General features: G+C 35.8%; 1 protein-coding gene across 10 annotated transcripts in view; it reads left to right on the top strand.

The window, feature by feature from the left end:
* The window catches only part of prkag2a (protein kinase, AMP-activated, gamma 2 non-catalytic subunit a), a 130,096-nt gene that overhangs the window by 53,313 nt on the left and 60,417 nt on the right, over positions 1-16,366 (top strand). The window lies entirely within an intron of this gene.

The raw sequence follows: 16,366 nt of genomic DNA, 5'->3' as shown, positions 1-16,366 counted from the left end.
CTATTTCTGAGTCAATAAAAATGTAGTTTAAAATACCTGGGTGATTATAGTCACATGGTGAGATTTTATTTAACCTTGTGAAATGAATTATTGAGATATTGCGAAATGAATGGCTTAACAATTAACTTTCTTTACAGGCTTCTGTCTTCTTATCACATACTTTAATTTGTTTGACTTCTTGGCTTGTGTTTTATATGAGCAGGCGATATCTTTTAAAACCATCGCTGCTTTTGAGAAACCGTAATTACGGGATGTCAGAATGACAGAATGTTTGGCCACCCACATTTAATTAGAGCTAATTATAGACGCTTTGATGAAATTGTGCTGTTAACCCTAACCTGTAGTGAGAACGATTCTTATAGTCGTATATCAGAGTATAAATATGCCATATTATTTCTACAGTGCAGAAAAGACATGGAGTTAAAAATGTAATAAATATATAATGGAATTAGTTACTGTATATACTTGAAAATGACACATTTGTTATTGCACCCTTTTCTGCTCCATATGCACCAAACACTTTGTGCATACTCTTTGATATTGGCTCATTAGAAATACCAACGTCTCAGGGCAATTCAAACTTTTTGATTTAGTGGCTAATTCGTATGAATTCCCACGACGATCTCAATCGTACAATTTACTTATACTTAAATGTCTAAATGGTTTAGGTGTGGGGTTGGGTGCAACACCTCCTTTTTAAAATCGTACATTTTTTTTATAACTGAACTCATATGAATTATCCTCTAAAGTTACAAAACGTAAAATTTCCGTAATACTGTAATTAGTCCCTTTATTAATCTGGGGTCGCCACAGTGGAATGAAGCACCAACTTATCCAACATGTTTTTACGCAGCGGATGCCCTTTCAGCTACAACCCATCCGTGGTAAAGATACACACAACCACTCATTCATACTTACACATTAAGGACTGTGGGGGAAGGCAGACCACCCGGAGGAAACCAACGCGAACAGGGAGAAAATGCAAACTACACACAAAAAAGCCAATTGATCCAGCCGAGGCTCGAACCTTCTTGCTGTGAGGCAAATGCACTACCTACTGCACGACTGCGTTGCCCAAAACGTAAAATTTCCCTAATTAATTTTTTTAAAACATTACATTTCCTGGTGAGATCAGGCTGGAAATACATACTTCAGCAGAATTTGAAGACTAGAGTACTGCCAAAAAAAAATGTTTGATTTAAATAAATAAAGTGTTGGTGAATAGAAAAGGTTATAATGCACAAAAACAAACTTTTTTAAATTATTATTTATTTGTTGCTTAAAACAAATGCTTAAGTCAGTCTTATTGAAAATGCAGGCTTGAGTCTGTATTTTTGGTCGGAACCTGATATCCTCCTGAGACCCGAAGAAATATTTTTTTTCTTTTTTCTGTGATTTCCTGCTTCCTTTGGGTAAAAAATATCTACAATTTAGAGTTTTTAAATTTTTTGTTTTTATTCATAATTTTGCAGCACTGTAGTGGACCACAGGACCATTTTAGTTCAAAACGGCCACCACTCAGACTACAAAACTGTACAGAATAGGGCTGTAAAGGATAATAATCCATTATTAATGTAACAAAAACAAAACAAAAGCCATTTTTTCCTTTTGTATTGAAATTCCTGAAACAGTTTAGTTTGAAAGAGAGCCGAACTCAAAAAAACAAATCAAAACAAAAACAAAAAAGTGATGTAAATCCAAAACAAATTTAACATAAAACCAATTTTTAAACTGATTGTCATTCTCTAATTGTCTCTAATTGTTTGATTGTCAGAGTCTCCCTCAACTTTCTTATAAAGAATCCTCTCCGCTTCAGTTTTGCCTTCTACAATATGCAGTCATTAATAACATTGAGATGGTCCTGGTGTCCACTATAGTGGACAATTAAAAAAGAATGATGTTTTGAAACACAAACAAGTTAACAACTTTGAAAGCAAAAAATTATTGCTCCAGACACTTTAATAAATAAATAAATATATATATATATATATATATATATATATATATATATATATATATATATATATATATATATATATATATATATATATATATATGTATATATATATATATATATATATATATGTATATATATATATATATATATATATATATATATATATATATATATATATGTATATATATATATATATATATATATATATATGTATATATATATATATATATATATATATATATATATATATATATATATATATATATATATATATATATATATATATATATATATATATATGTAATAATAATTGTAAAAAAAAAAAACATTAAAAAAAATCGTTTTGTTGCACGTTTTAGAAAACAAATCCCCTAGAGGGCACTGTTTCCATTTTTGCAAATCTAAAATATGTTACTTAAGCTGCAGTCACACTGCACTTTTTGCCCCATAAACTTTCATAAGCATGCGAATGCAATGGACCGGAAATGCAAGTTTGTGTGACAAGTTCGCATGCATTGTAAAGTTCATACGAAATCGCATCACGTGACTGCGTGAGACCAATCAATGATCAAAACATGATCTCTCTGGACAGAAATGTAAAATATGGAGCAATCGCTCGCTTTTTTAAATGTCTAATCATTTTGTGTAATCCCACCTTTTTTAGCAAGTACAAACTCTAGTGTGACTGCAGCATTAGGGTACATTTTGTTACAGGTTTCAGATGCACAACGTTCTTGTATTCTTGAACGAGTTGGCAGAGCTTGTACAGATCAACTGACCAGTGAACCACTGACCCAAACCCTTGACAAAACCCAACCAAAAATGTTTTCAAAAGCAAACATAAGAGAAAAGCGCACTGCGATCATTTTATTTGAGCTGAAACCGATTAAATTGAGTAATACCCAACTTTGTTTGTTTAAATTACAGCCCAAATTAATAGTTTGCAACCACTTTCCTTAAAAAAAATTGTAAATCCAATGAAAAATTTTTTCATTGTAGGTTTACCTTGATTTTACATTGCTTTTATCTCTTTTGTGATATTTTTGTGTTTTTTCTGCTGCAACAAACCACAAAAGTGATCCTTTGTTTGTATTGTGTTCTATTGTGAAAAGGAACAAAATTAGTCACCATTTTACCTAGAAATTGCAGTCAAACATATGTTTAACTACGTTTTCACAGAAATGTAGGTAGAAACACGTATTTCCAATGAGCCTGTGTTGTAAATGATGATGTATCCGAGAGTACACACTGCAAAAGCCACTCAGCCACATTAACCAACAGATCACATTTCCCAGCTGTGTCTAATAGTCGGCGGATGGAAAAACGATTGACAGAAATGAAAGCGAGCGAGAGGTGAAGGGGAAGAGACTCATCCTCTGTGAACAGATCTGGATGTTGGACTGATATTGAAGAGCTGACAGACAGGCTGATGAATGATACGGAGACACAGATTAGCAGTTAGCGGCTCCAAATGTCAGGACATTATACAAATGCCAATTGGAGGTTGTCACTCACTAATCCGAGACCTGTTACATGCACATTCAGTACTGTTTTCATTCACATCTTCTTAAAAAAAATAATTGTGAAAGAAGAAGATACAAAAGAGGAAAATAAGAAGAAATTACTTTTATTCGTTTTCAGATAGCGCAGTGTTTAGCACTGTCGCCTCACAGCAAGAAGATCATTGGATCGAGTCCAGGCTGGGTCAGTTGGCATTTCTGTCTGGAGTTTGCATGTTCTCCCCATGTTCACGTGGGTTTCCTCCGGGTGCTCCGGATTACATCACAGTCCAAAGACATGCGGTGTAGGTGAATTGAATAAACAGTCGTAGTATATGTGAATGAGTGTGTTTGGGTGTTTCCCAGTACTCTGCTGCGGCTGGAAGGAAACCTAATGCCGGAATAGTTGGTGGTTTATTCCTCTGTGGCGACCTCTGAAGTAGAGACTAAGTCGAAGGAAAATGAATGAATTTTATATTAGTTGTGATAAACTGTACTGGTATAGCTATACTAGTGGGGACATTTTATCATTACAGCTATACTAGTACTGTTTATCATACAGAATTCATCATTTTGAAAATGTAAAAAGGCAGATTGTTCCTTGTGAGGGTTGGGTTCTGGGTTGGGTTCAGGTAGGGGGATAGAATATACAGTCTTTACAGTGTAAAAATCATCATATATATATATATATATATATATATATATATATATATATATATATATATATATATACATATATATATATATATATATATATATATATATATATATATATATATATATATATATATATATATATATATACATATATAGGAAGTTGTCATAATAATTGCTGTACAAGTGTGTGTGTCTGTGTGGCAATGTTTGAAATGCTTATTTCACTTACAGTATAAAAGAAAATTAAATGTGTTTCTTTTTCTTCTAAAATCCAGACCTGTTTCGATCTCAAATTTGAGCTTTTTTATTTTCAAAATTTACAAAAACAAATGTGAGATAGAAACTGAGAATTAGAGGTCTGCATTCGCAGGACCCAACCAGATTTTTTGCGGTGCAGGACTAAATTTCAGAATAAAATGCAGTAGTGGTCAGTAACTGGTGTAGTTTGAACAGGAGCGAGCGGGCTAACAATATAGCATTCCCGAGTCTCGACGTTATTTCTGAACAGCATATCTGTGATTTCCTCACTCTTATTGAGCACCGGTACAGCTAGTGCTCACGACTGTTACACATGATGAATGCATGACCAGTGCTTTCTGCACAGGCTTTTTATGCGCACAGTCTGTGTGTGCATCATCTGTATAACAGTCCTCAGAATTTAGCGGGAACAGTCGGGTCAGGTAGAAAATTATTCTAAGTGGGCAGCAGGTGAACAAAGGCTGAATATTCGGAGGTAGTGGTCGTGTACAGAATAATACCTCAGGGGAGAGTGGGCAGGAGCAGGACTAAAAAATGTGTCCGGCGCAGACCTCTACTTGGAATCACTAGATATTCAGTTTTCTGATTTTTGTTTTTTTTTCAACAATATAAAATGGTGTTCACAATTCTGACTTCACAATTTCTTGCACTTCGGAATTAAATTGTATGACAAACTTGCAGTTTTGAATAAACCAGTAAGGACTGTGAGATGTAAACCCAGAGTTCAAAGAATAAAAGTCACTGCTTTCTTGCAGTTTCCCAACTTAATCTCAAAGTTCTGATCTTTCCTCACTATTTCAAGTTCATAGGTTGCCCCGCAATTCTGACATTTAAATTCTGAAACTCAGTTCTGATTAAATAAACATCTAAATTGTGAACATAAACTCTAGAAATTATGATAAACACATTTCACAATTGCTAGTTGTCACAATTCTAACATTATTTCTTTCAGTTTTGAGTTTACATAAAGCAATTCACATTTTTAACGAGACAACAAAAATGAAAAGTTTTTGAGATACATATTTATTAATTTGTTTTTGAGAGTGACTATAAGAGCATGTACAGTGCTCAGCATAACTAAGTACACCCCATTTTTAAAATGAATATTTTTATCCATTTCTCAATCAATATAGGCAATGCATTTTAGTGCATTTATTAAACAGATATATTTATTAAAATAATATTTTTATCACCAAACAGATTTAGAAATTGAAAGATAATACAATTAAATTAATGCAAAATATTGTAAAAATATATATATTTTTTTGCTTCTCTTGATTTTTCTTCGCTTTAAAATTTGTATTTAATATTTTTCTATAAGATATACATTTGGGTAGTTTTTGGACTGTTATGGTATTTTGTTAGATAAGCTCCAGATTTAGTTTCAGTACTGACTAATCTAATATATATGCAAATGTAATATTGTATAGCTTCCTATTAAAAATCTGAACTTAAAAGAGAGATTTGTGAGGGGTGTACTTGTATATGCTGAGCGCTGTATAATGAAATTGGCAGTATTTATCATAATAATTTATAATAGTCACATTCAAATCTTTAACGTGCAGCTTCTATTGGACTGTAATCTTAAAATGAACACTTGGCTCTAAAAATAAAGTCCAACCCTGATCAGATCAGAGAGTTCTGCTTCTGTAAAAGTGCTCGTGTTCTGAAAATGAGAGCAGCAACACTCACGTGTCATGATTGCCGTTCACACTGCATGACCAAATGCAATCCTGTTGGTCAGTTTAATGGATTTTGACAGGCGTCACTATGACAGTAGATGAAGCCTGCTGGGAGAACAGCCGGGATTTTGTGACACATGGATGCATGCAACCAGGCAAAGACACAAACTAGAGATTCGGTGTCCTTGCTGATCTTTTAAAAGTATAAGCATGTACAGTTGGAGTCAGAGTTAACAAACCCCCTGAATTATTAGCCTCCCTGTTTATTTTCCCCCAATTTCTGTTTAACGGAGAGAAGATTTTTTTCAATACACTTGTAAACACAATAGTTTTAATAACTCATTTCTAATAACTGATTTATTTTATCTTTGTCATGATGACAGTACATAATATTTTACTAGATATTTTTCAGGAGACTTCTATACAGCTTAAAGTGACATTTAAAGGCTTAACTAGGTTAATTAGGTTAACTAGGCAGGTTAGGGTAATTAGACAAGTTATTGTATACTGATGGTTTGTTCTGTAGACTATCCAAAAAAAAAAATTAAAGGGACTAATAATTTTGTCCTTAAAATGGTTTTAAAAAATTTAAAAAATGATTTTATTCTAGCCGAAATAAAACAAATAAGACTTTCTTCAAAAGAAAAAAATATTATCAGACATACTGTGAAAATTTCCTTGCTCTGTTAAACATCATTTGGGAAATGTTTAAAAAAGAAAACTTCAAAGGGGGTTTAATAATTCTGATTTCAACTGAACTTACATTCACAATACAATGCACAATACATTTTATGTTCCGAATTATATGAAGTATGCGATGTGTATGTAGTACTGCATTTTGTTTTCTATATTAATCTATTTTTATTGTTTTATTAAGTCACATTTTTAATTGGAAAAAAAATACTAATTATGTTATTGAATGCATTAATTTTCATTTTTAGTAATAAATAAAATTGTATTTAATTTTTAAAAATTAAAATTAAAAGAAAAAAATATTTTAAAAAATAATATGATTTATATATAAATAAAAAATTATTATTGAAATTTAAATAAGGTATTTAAAAATATATTAAGATTAAATACACAAATCCATTAACACTCAATTGAAATATAGAAATAAATCATTATTATTATTTTATTTATTTAATGTGCATTTTGTACATATTATGTAAAAAGTTAAATTCTTATACTTGGTATTGATTTTGCTTCTGTTAAAAATGTTAAACTAGAGATATAAATTGCTTTAAATTATGAGGCTTTAAACTATAAGGTAAATTTTTGATTGCATTCTGCAGACAATATGGCTCATATACAAATAGCAAGTATTATAAATGATACTGTGGTTGTATTTCATGACTGTAATGTCTTTTAAAAAATTGAGCTTAAAAAAAAGCTTTATAATACAGAAAAAAAAGACCTGCTGTTGTATTCATATCTAGCCAAACAGCTGCCCCAGATTTCACCACATGTAGTTGTGCGTAAATAGCGTTGGGGGGCGCTGCTCAGCTTAACGTGCCCTCATAGATTCAGGAAAAAGTCCTTGAAATGTTGATAAGATCCACACTTATGTCTTTAGCAGACCTTTCAGGAGATGAAATACAGCTATTTTTTACCTTCAGAGAATGTGCTCCTCATTCATGTCTGATAAAATCTGGAAAAACATGCTCTTATGTGAAGTCAGCAGTTAAAATGCACACCGTGACAAAAAAGAGAGATCTATAATGAACTTGTATGCCATTTAAAAGCACAAGTAGTAGCAAGTAGCACATGTTTACTGAGCTGACATATGCAAAATAGAGAGAAAGAAAGGCAAATGAAGAGGACGATACTTGATTTGACTGAGCTGGTCTTTTTGTAAAGTGTGTTGTGTTACTAAAGCCAGTGTTATAAACCAAAAGTCTGTGAATGAACAAACGTAACACCAGTTTCAGTGTAAATACTCCCATATGGAAATCTGATTTATGTTTTTATGTCACTTTTACTTACTTTAATATGTTAATCAGGTTTGAAAGGTATAGTTCCTGCAAAAAAATTTGTTTTATGATTTGTTCTGTCGAACACACACAATAAAAGATGTTTTGAAGAAAGCCATTGACTTCCGTTGTATTCTTGGTTTACTATGGATGTCAATGGTTAAAATTTCCAACATTCTTCAAAATATCTTTTTTTGGGTTCAACAAAACAGAACAGCTCAAACTGATCAAAGGTGAGTAAGTAATGGCAGAATTCTCATTTTTGGGTGAAATATCCCTTTAAGTTATACAAAGTTTAACTTAATATGATGTAAGTTGCGATAACAACAAAAGTCCATTTGATTCAACAAAAAAAAAATTTAAGGCACCAAGTTTGTGTGTGTGTGTGTGTGTGTGTGTGTGTGTGTGTGTGTGTGTGTGTGTTCATATTTGTTAATCTATTTGTTGAAAGGTATATGTAAACAGACATTTTTGCAATATTTTTATAATTGAAATATACATGTTACATATATACGAATATCTGACATATTTTTATATCAGTGATCTCCAATCAAGAAATATTATAAATATTATTAGCATTTATACAACAGTTTTGTCGGGTTCTTGAGTCTGATTGGCTGATAGCTGTGCAATATTCTGCCAGTAACAGCACTCGTACGGCCTCCTCACCCTTCACCCTTGTACTTCACCCACATATAGCAACAAGCAGAGGACACTCTACAGTTTGACAAATATTGCTGCTGTTGGGCAACCTGATGTACTTTTGAGGCTTTTTTAGTCAAGAATGTAGTTGTTTAGATTGCAACCATGCAGTTTATTTATAAAGATAGTGCCTATTTTTAAATATTTATAATTTCTGAGAGACAAAGCATAGGCGTCCATTAACCTGAACAGAGCAAAGACAGTTGACGTTTTCCATCCACAAGATGGCGATAGAGACCACATAATAAGCCCTTAGAGGAGAAATAACCCAGCGTAATTTTAAACTACAGCTGATCAATTCATTATTAAACTGGTAAGTGACTTTCTAAGTCGATCTCTCTATTTTGTATGTTGTAGTGCTGTATGTATACCATAGTAATTGTATATGGTCATCATTTTAGATATTACGCTTGAGAATCATTCAAATACTAGCACACGTACAAGTGACGTGTGTGAATGAGCAACGGTTTCTGCTGTTTTGAAGTCAGCTGCAGATGTAAATGAATGTCGGAAGAGAGTAGTTCCACTTACAAAAGGATTTTGAGACTCTCCCTGTTTTTCTTTTTTATATACATGATTATGCCGTCAAATGTGTTTGAATAATCGTAAAAAAACACTTTTTTTCTGCTTATTAGCCTAATTCTTAAACAAGTTAGACAAACAGAATTTAAACTTTGTTATCTGCAATTCTAAATATGGTCTGAAGACAAAAAAAGCACAATGTTACTTGTCCTGATTCTAACACAAACAAACAGCGTTCTGCATAATTTTGCAGCTATTAGAGCAGAATGCAAAAGCTATCATTTTCTGGAGTGACCGTTTATATATATTTATAAGTTGTGATAGCTTATTTTAAAAATGTAGAAGTCCATACATACATCTGTCCATCTCTTTGGATTGTACTGGAAAGGAATTCATGCCAAGTGCAGTTTAAGGTTGGTGTTTGTAATAATTAGTTCACCTGTCATGGCTCATTGAATACTAAGTGTTCTGCCGTAAGCGGGGTTAGGAATATAGTGTTGGGTTAACTTGTTTGACCCTTGGTTGAGGGTCATCGGTCACTGATGATGAAGTTTGTTAACCTCTATCTGTAGCGTAAACATCAATGGAGGTCATGTTGACGTCAGCTGATGGGATAGTGTTGTCTTTACAGACTAAAGTTCACTGAAAGTTCAAATCAGAGGTTCAAAATAAGGGCTTTTGCAACGATGCCACTGAGAAACCACATATGACCTCCAAAGGTGGTGATAAGTGTCTGTTTTTTAAATTTAAGAATATACTATACCCGAAAGCTGAATAAATAAGCTTTCCAGTAATGTATGGTTTATAAAATAAGACGATATTTGGCTGAGATACAGCTATTTGGAAATCAGGATTCATGAGAGTTCAAAACATTCGCCTTTAACCCATATGTACAGTTAGGGATGTTTTCATCCACTCTGGGATGATTTTTTGAGTCTTAATTTGGCCATAGTTTTTTCTGTGTTTCAGCTAGCAGAATGATTTTTGGTGACAAATCCTATTTTGACACACACTTTAGGACACTGCTTTGAAAAAAAACACCTTAACAATAAACTCTGGGCAAATTTACTTCCCTTTCGTTATGTCCTGGATGTTTAGATTGTGCACTAAATTTAACTGCTGTAAAAATGCATTAGATAAATAATTATTTCCATTTTTTTGCATAAATCTGTTAATCAACCTCAATCCTGATCAAAACAACTAAACATTTTAAAACATTACAGGACTAACCCTTTAGATAGGCCTGTGCAAAAAAGCTTAGTTTCTTGATTTTATATAGAGTTTTGTGGCGTGTAACAGCAAAATAAAGTGCGTGTCTGTGAGTGTGTGAGAGTGACCTTTGCGCACTTACCTTGATGGGTCTGAGAAAATCAAAATAAGCACCTCAGCTCTTAGAACTACAGTACGTGGAGTAAACACGCTCACGTACTAAAACAAAGACTGTGTATTTATGCACTAGCTCTGAAAATCTCCCATATGATTTGTTCAGTGATTAATTTGTTCCCAAACCCCACCTTAGTGCAAAGCTAATTGGACTGATGATTTGTCGACAGCATTCAGCGAGAAACAGAGGGAAATGCTTAGCATGGCTTATCAACAATATTGAAGTAGTCAGAGTGCATAGTGTACAGTATATGTGAGTATACCTGCCAACACTCTTATTTTTCCAGGGAGTCTCCCACCCACCCATTTTGTAATTTATCCTGGAAAACTCTCGTAATTTCAACCACCATACACCAGTCTTTTCTTATTCTTTCTTTAACAAACAGCCGCTAACCCCCCCGTTGTAGGCGTGTAGATTCCAGAAGCACTCGTCAGAAAAATGACGAGAACAGCACAAGGCTGGACTGTAATGCAGAGGTATTTTTGTAAAAATAAACCTCAACCTTTGACTCTTCACAGCCTAATCTTTTAGTAAGGAAAATAACATTCACTTTCCCTCACACTTCCAGTAATATCCAGCTGAGCACTGCGTTGTCTTGACTTGATACAACTGTGATCTACAGTGTTTGTGGGCGGAGTTTCAATTTTCCCAGGTTTGTACCTGCAACAATTGGACGGGGCCTAAGTTTTGTATCGACGTCATGGCGAAATAGTTAAAGACTCGTTATCAAGGGGATACATTTGAAGCACTATAAGTCGACTCTTTTTTTTTTCAATGAATCAATAGTTTTGATTCAGGTTTAAGCCTTAGCTGGACAGTTCACTTCACTTAGACACACTACATGGAAGGTCATTTTCAAAAACCCATAAGGGGCTCTTTAATTCATGCAATTTATTTTGGTAATTGGCAAGAAAAGTTGTCCGTATGAATACAGAGAGGTGAGGTAAACTTACTTGGTTACAAATCAAAAACAGTGTTAAGTTGCCTTGTGGTATTTATTTGATATAGTGCAAAGAACTGTGCGGAAATAATCTTTTGTTCATTGATAATATGTCCCTGTAAATATCATTAATGTGAAAAGGAACAAAAGTTGCTGGCCTGATAGAGTTGATTTAAACAGAAATTGCTGTCAAATATCTTACAAAATGTGACATTCCTCTTTGAGTTCACAGATAAATGTATTGAATGGTACAGCCTTTTTATACTTAAATCTGTGAGTTTATTTCATGGCTTATTTTATTAGATTAAGCATGTTTTGGGGTGACGTAGTGGTGCAGGAGGTAGTGCTGTCGCCTAACAGCAAGAAGGTTGGGGTCGCTGGTTCGAGCCCCGGCTCAGTTGGCGTTTCTGTGTCGAGTTTGCATGTTCTCCCTGTGTTTGCGTGGATTTTCTCCGGGTGCTCCCGTTTCCCCCACAGTCCAAAGACATGTGGTACAGGTGAATTGAGTAGGCTAAAATGTCCGTCGTGTATGAGTGTCGTTGGATGTTTCTCAGAGATGGTTTAGAGCTGAAAGGGCATCCTCTGCGTAAAAACGTGCTGGATAAGTTGGCGATTCATTCCGCTGTGGCGATCCCGGATTAATAAAGGGACTAAACCGACAAGAAAATTGCATGTTTTTTAGGACAGTGGTTGTAATTTCACTAGCTGTGCTAAAAGACAGCCAGCCTTGCCATTTCCCCAAAATGTATTCCTTAATCAATTCAGCCATTAAATGGACCTCAGAGGCTTTAAATTTGAATCACAGTCTGGCAATTTCCGAAAAGCACACGTCAGCATGATGAGACAATATAGCGACAATGCTTCTAGAGTGATTAATCGCGTTTGAGGAAATTCATTTGGCATTTACCTGGGTTTGAATTTCAAGGAGTCTTTAAGTTTTCCTCTAGCCTTTGTTTTGATTAGATTATGTTGTGTAATTGTATTACAATGATTCGATAGCAATATGGCTTCATAAATACGCCTCTTGTATTGCTTATAAGGGCGGTTTAATGCGATTATCCCTGTAAGTATGGCCTGTGGGTCTGTTCTGTTCAGAATCATGTGAAATTGTGTCTGACTGTGCAACACCAGTCGTTCACAGGGTAAAATACTCTTTGTACTGCAGTGAACATGTGACTCTGTGAGACCTAATTTTTCAGCTCCTTCTATGCTCTTGCTGCCTTTCTTCAGTATTGTCTGTTATGTGCTGTGTTTACTGGGTCGACTGACTGCTATAAAATAAGTTCTTTCCTCATTCATCTGCCGTGGATGTGTGGTCTCGGCTGAGGGAAGATAATGGCTTGGTGCAGTCACTTGAGGTACTCGGGGTGGCTTGTTAATAATTTCTCGCTGCACGGTTGTAATGGATTCCTTGATCGTTCTTTCATGCTTGATAAATGCTTATGATTTTTTATAAACGTGCTCATCAATCAACTTTCACTTGGCGTTTGTGCACACACATTGATAGTTAGATATAGATAGTTGTAATGAACAGACAGAAAGTGGTCTCGTGGATAGACGGACAAACAAGCAGTTAATAGACTGACAGTCAGACAGATAGATGGATGAAAGGTGGACAGATGGATGGGCAGACAGTGATTAGGTAGATAGATGGACGAAGAGATAGATAGATAGATAGATAGATAGATAGATAGATAGATAGATAGATAGATAGATAGATAGATAGATAGATAGATAGATAGATAGATAGATAGATAGATAGATAGATAGATAGATAGGTAGGTAGGTAGCTAGGTGGACGGACGGATGGATGGATGAATGGATGGATTGATGGGCAAACAGATGAAAAGATGACAAGTAGATGGACAGACATATCACAGCAAGATGGATGGAGAGGTAGGTGGCAAATGATGACCAATGAGACGGACAAATGTGAATACACAGACATATAGATGGGTGGATGGACAAACATGATGAATGGATGGACAGATGAATAGACAAATAAGCAGAAAATAAAATGCCAGTCACAGACAGATGACAGACATACAGATAGACAGATGATAAACGAACACAGACTGGCAGTCAGACAGATAGATGGATGAAAGGTGGACAGATGGATGGGCTGACTGTCTGGCTGACAGATAGCCAGACAGACTGATGATGGATGGACAGAAGGACAAATAGATAAATACATGATGAAAATACTAATGCACAGATGGATGGATGGGTGGATGGACGGATAGATGGGTGGATGGATGGACGGATGGATGGATGGATGGATGAATGGATGGAGAAATGGATGGATGGATGGATGGATGGATGGATGGGTGGATGCATGGATGGGTGGATGGAGGGATGGATGGGTGGATGAACGGATGGATATATGGATGGATGGATGGATGGATGGATGGATGGATCACTGATGGCAGACAGATATAGTGGATGTGATAAGTAGATAGATGGAAAGACAGATACATTGCAGATTCCATGGTGGATGGATAGATATTTAGAAAGACAGGCAGACAGACAGACAGACAGACAGACAGGCAGGCAGGCAGGCAGGCAGGCAGGCAGGCAGACAGACAGACAGATATATTATGGATGGATGGATGACAGCTATGGCAGAAAGAATTAGTGGACATAAGTAGACAGATGGACAGAGCAATACTGGCAGATTGCATCGTGGATGGAAAGATAGATAGATATAGATAAATGTAATGGACAGACAGAAAATGGACACACTGATAGATGAACAAACAAGCAGTTAATAGACTGACAGTCAGACATATAGATGGATGAAAGGTGGACAGATGGATGGGCAGACAGTGATTAGATAGATAGATAGATAGATAGATAGATAGATAGATAGATAGATAGATAGATGGATGGATGGATGGATGGATGGATGGATGGATGGATGGATGGATGGATGGATGGATGGATGGATGGATGGATGGATAGATAGATAGCAAACATAGATATAGTGGACATGATAAGTAGACAGATGGACAGACAGATACATGGCAGATTTCATGGTGGATGGATGGATGGATAGAGAGATGAAAGGAAGACCAATGACAGTGTAATCTTGGCTGTGCCAGTGGGAAATTTATTCTTACCTCATTGACTCGCTGATGGCATCTTGGACTTTGCAGGTAGTGCTACATTTCACTCTCCTCTTATCGACTCATCAAAGCAGAAACTCAATAAGTTTCCTCCACACACCACTCTGTGAGAACAAGCTCCTTCCACAAGGCTCTGCAACCCAATCCAGCCGGGGAGAGAGGACAACACACAGAACTGGGTCACGTTCAAACAACAGGGAGCTCAAGGAGTTTACAAAAAAAAATGCTATTAGAGGGCTGACAATGAGATTGATTTGATCAATTAACCAAACTAACGTATCCGAAACGGACAGGCCAATTACTCAGGAGACTGGCGTGACAAACCCCTTCAGTCATTTTTGAGACTTTGCCATGTATTGGAGTAAATAATGTAGCCTCAGTAATTGAATAATGTTGTGTATGCCGGTCATTTCTTTGAGAAGCATTTTCTATGATCTGACTGTAGCATAGAAGGCAGAGCCTGGAGGAATCGCAGCATGAAATCTGCAGCCCCAAACAGCAGATGAAGTGTAAAATGAGGTGATAAAAATATGCCTGCAGTTCAGGCCTTATGGCTCCTTCTATTTCTGCAAACTCGGGTCTGAAACGATGACAGGTACAGCCTAATATTTAGGTGACAGCAGGATACACAGTATATCACCCTTCGTGGGAAGAGAATGGGATACAGAAAGAGACACTGTGGCAGAGCACACTGTATCAGACATAATGGCTTAAAGGGGCAGCAACATCAAATTGAATTCCAACTGAGATAGATAGATGGACGGATGGACGGACAGCGAAAAGAAGGACAGACGGACAGACGGAGGACGGACACACCGATAGATAGATAGATAGATAGATAGATAGACAGACAGACAGACAGACAGATGTATGGACGGACAGAGGGAGGGAGGACGGACGGACGAACGAACGGAGGACGGATGGATGGACGGAGAGAGGAAGGACGGTCGGACAGATGGAGGGCGGACACACCGATAGATAGATAGATAGATAGATAGATAGATAGATAGATAGATAGATAGATAGATAGATAGATAGATAGATAGATAGATAGATAGATAGATAGATAGATAGACGGACAGAGGGAGGGAGGACGGACGGACAGACCGAGGGCGGACACACCGATAGATAGATAGATAGATAGATAGATAGATAGATAGATAGATAGATAGATAGATGGATGGATGGATGGATGGATGGATGGATGGATGGATGGATGGATGGATGGATGGATGGATGGATGGATGGATGGATAGATAGATAGATAGATAGATAGATAGATAGATAGATAGATAGATAGATAGACGGATGTATGGACGGACGGACGGACGAACGAACTGAGGACGGATGGACGGACGGAGAGAGGAAGGACGGTCGGATAGATGGAGGGCGGACACACAGATAGATAGATAGATAGATAGATAGATAGATAGATAGATAGATAGATAGATAGATAGATAGATAGATAGATAGATAGATAGATAGATAGATAGATAGATAGATAGATAGATGGACGGACAGAGGGAGGACGAACGGATGGACAGACGGAGGGCGGACACACCGATAGATAGATAGATAGATAGATAGATAGATAGATAGATAGATAGATAGATAGATAGATAGATAGATAGATAGATAGATAGATAGATAGATAGATAGATAGATAG

The sequence above is a fragment of the Danio rerio genome, chromosome 24, assembly GCF_049306965.1.
Source record: "Danio rerio strain Tuebingen ecotype United States chromosome 24, GRCz12tu, whole genome shotgun sequence".
NCBI classification, from domain to species: Eukaryota; Metazoa; Chordata; class Actinopteri; order Cypriniformes; family Danionidae; genus Danio; species Danio rerio.
Note: the sequence above shows the minus strand (reverse complement) of the source record. Positions and strands in the feature narration are given on the sequence as shown.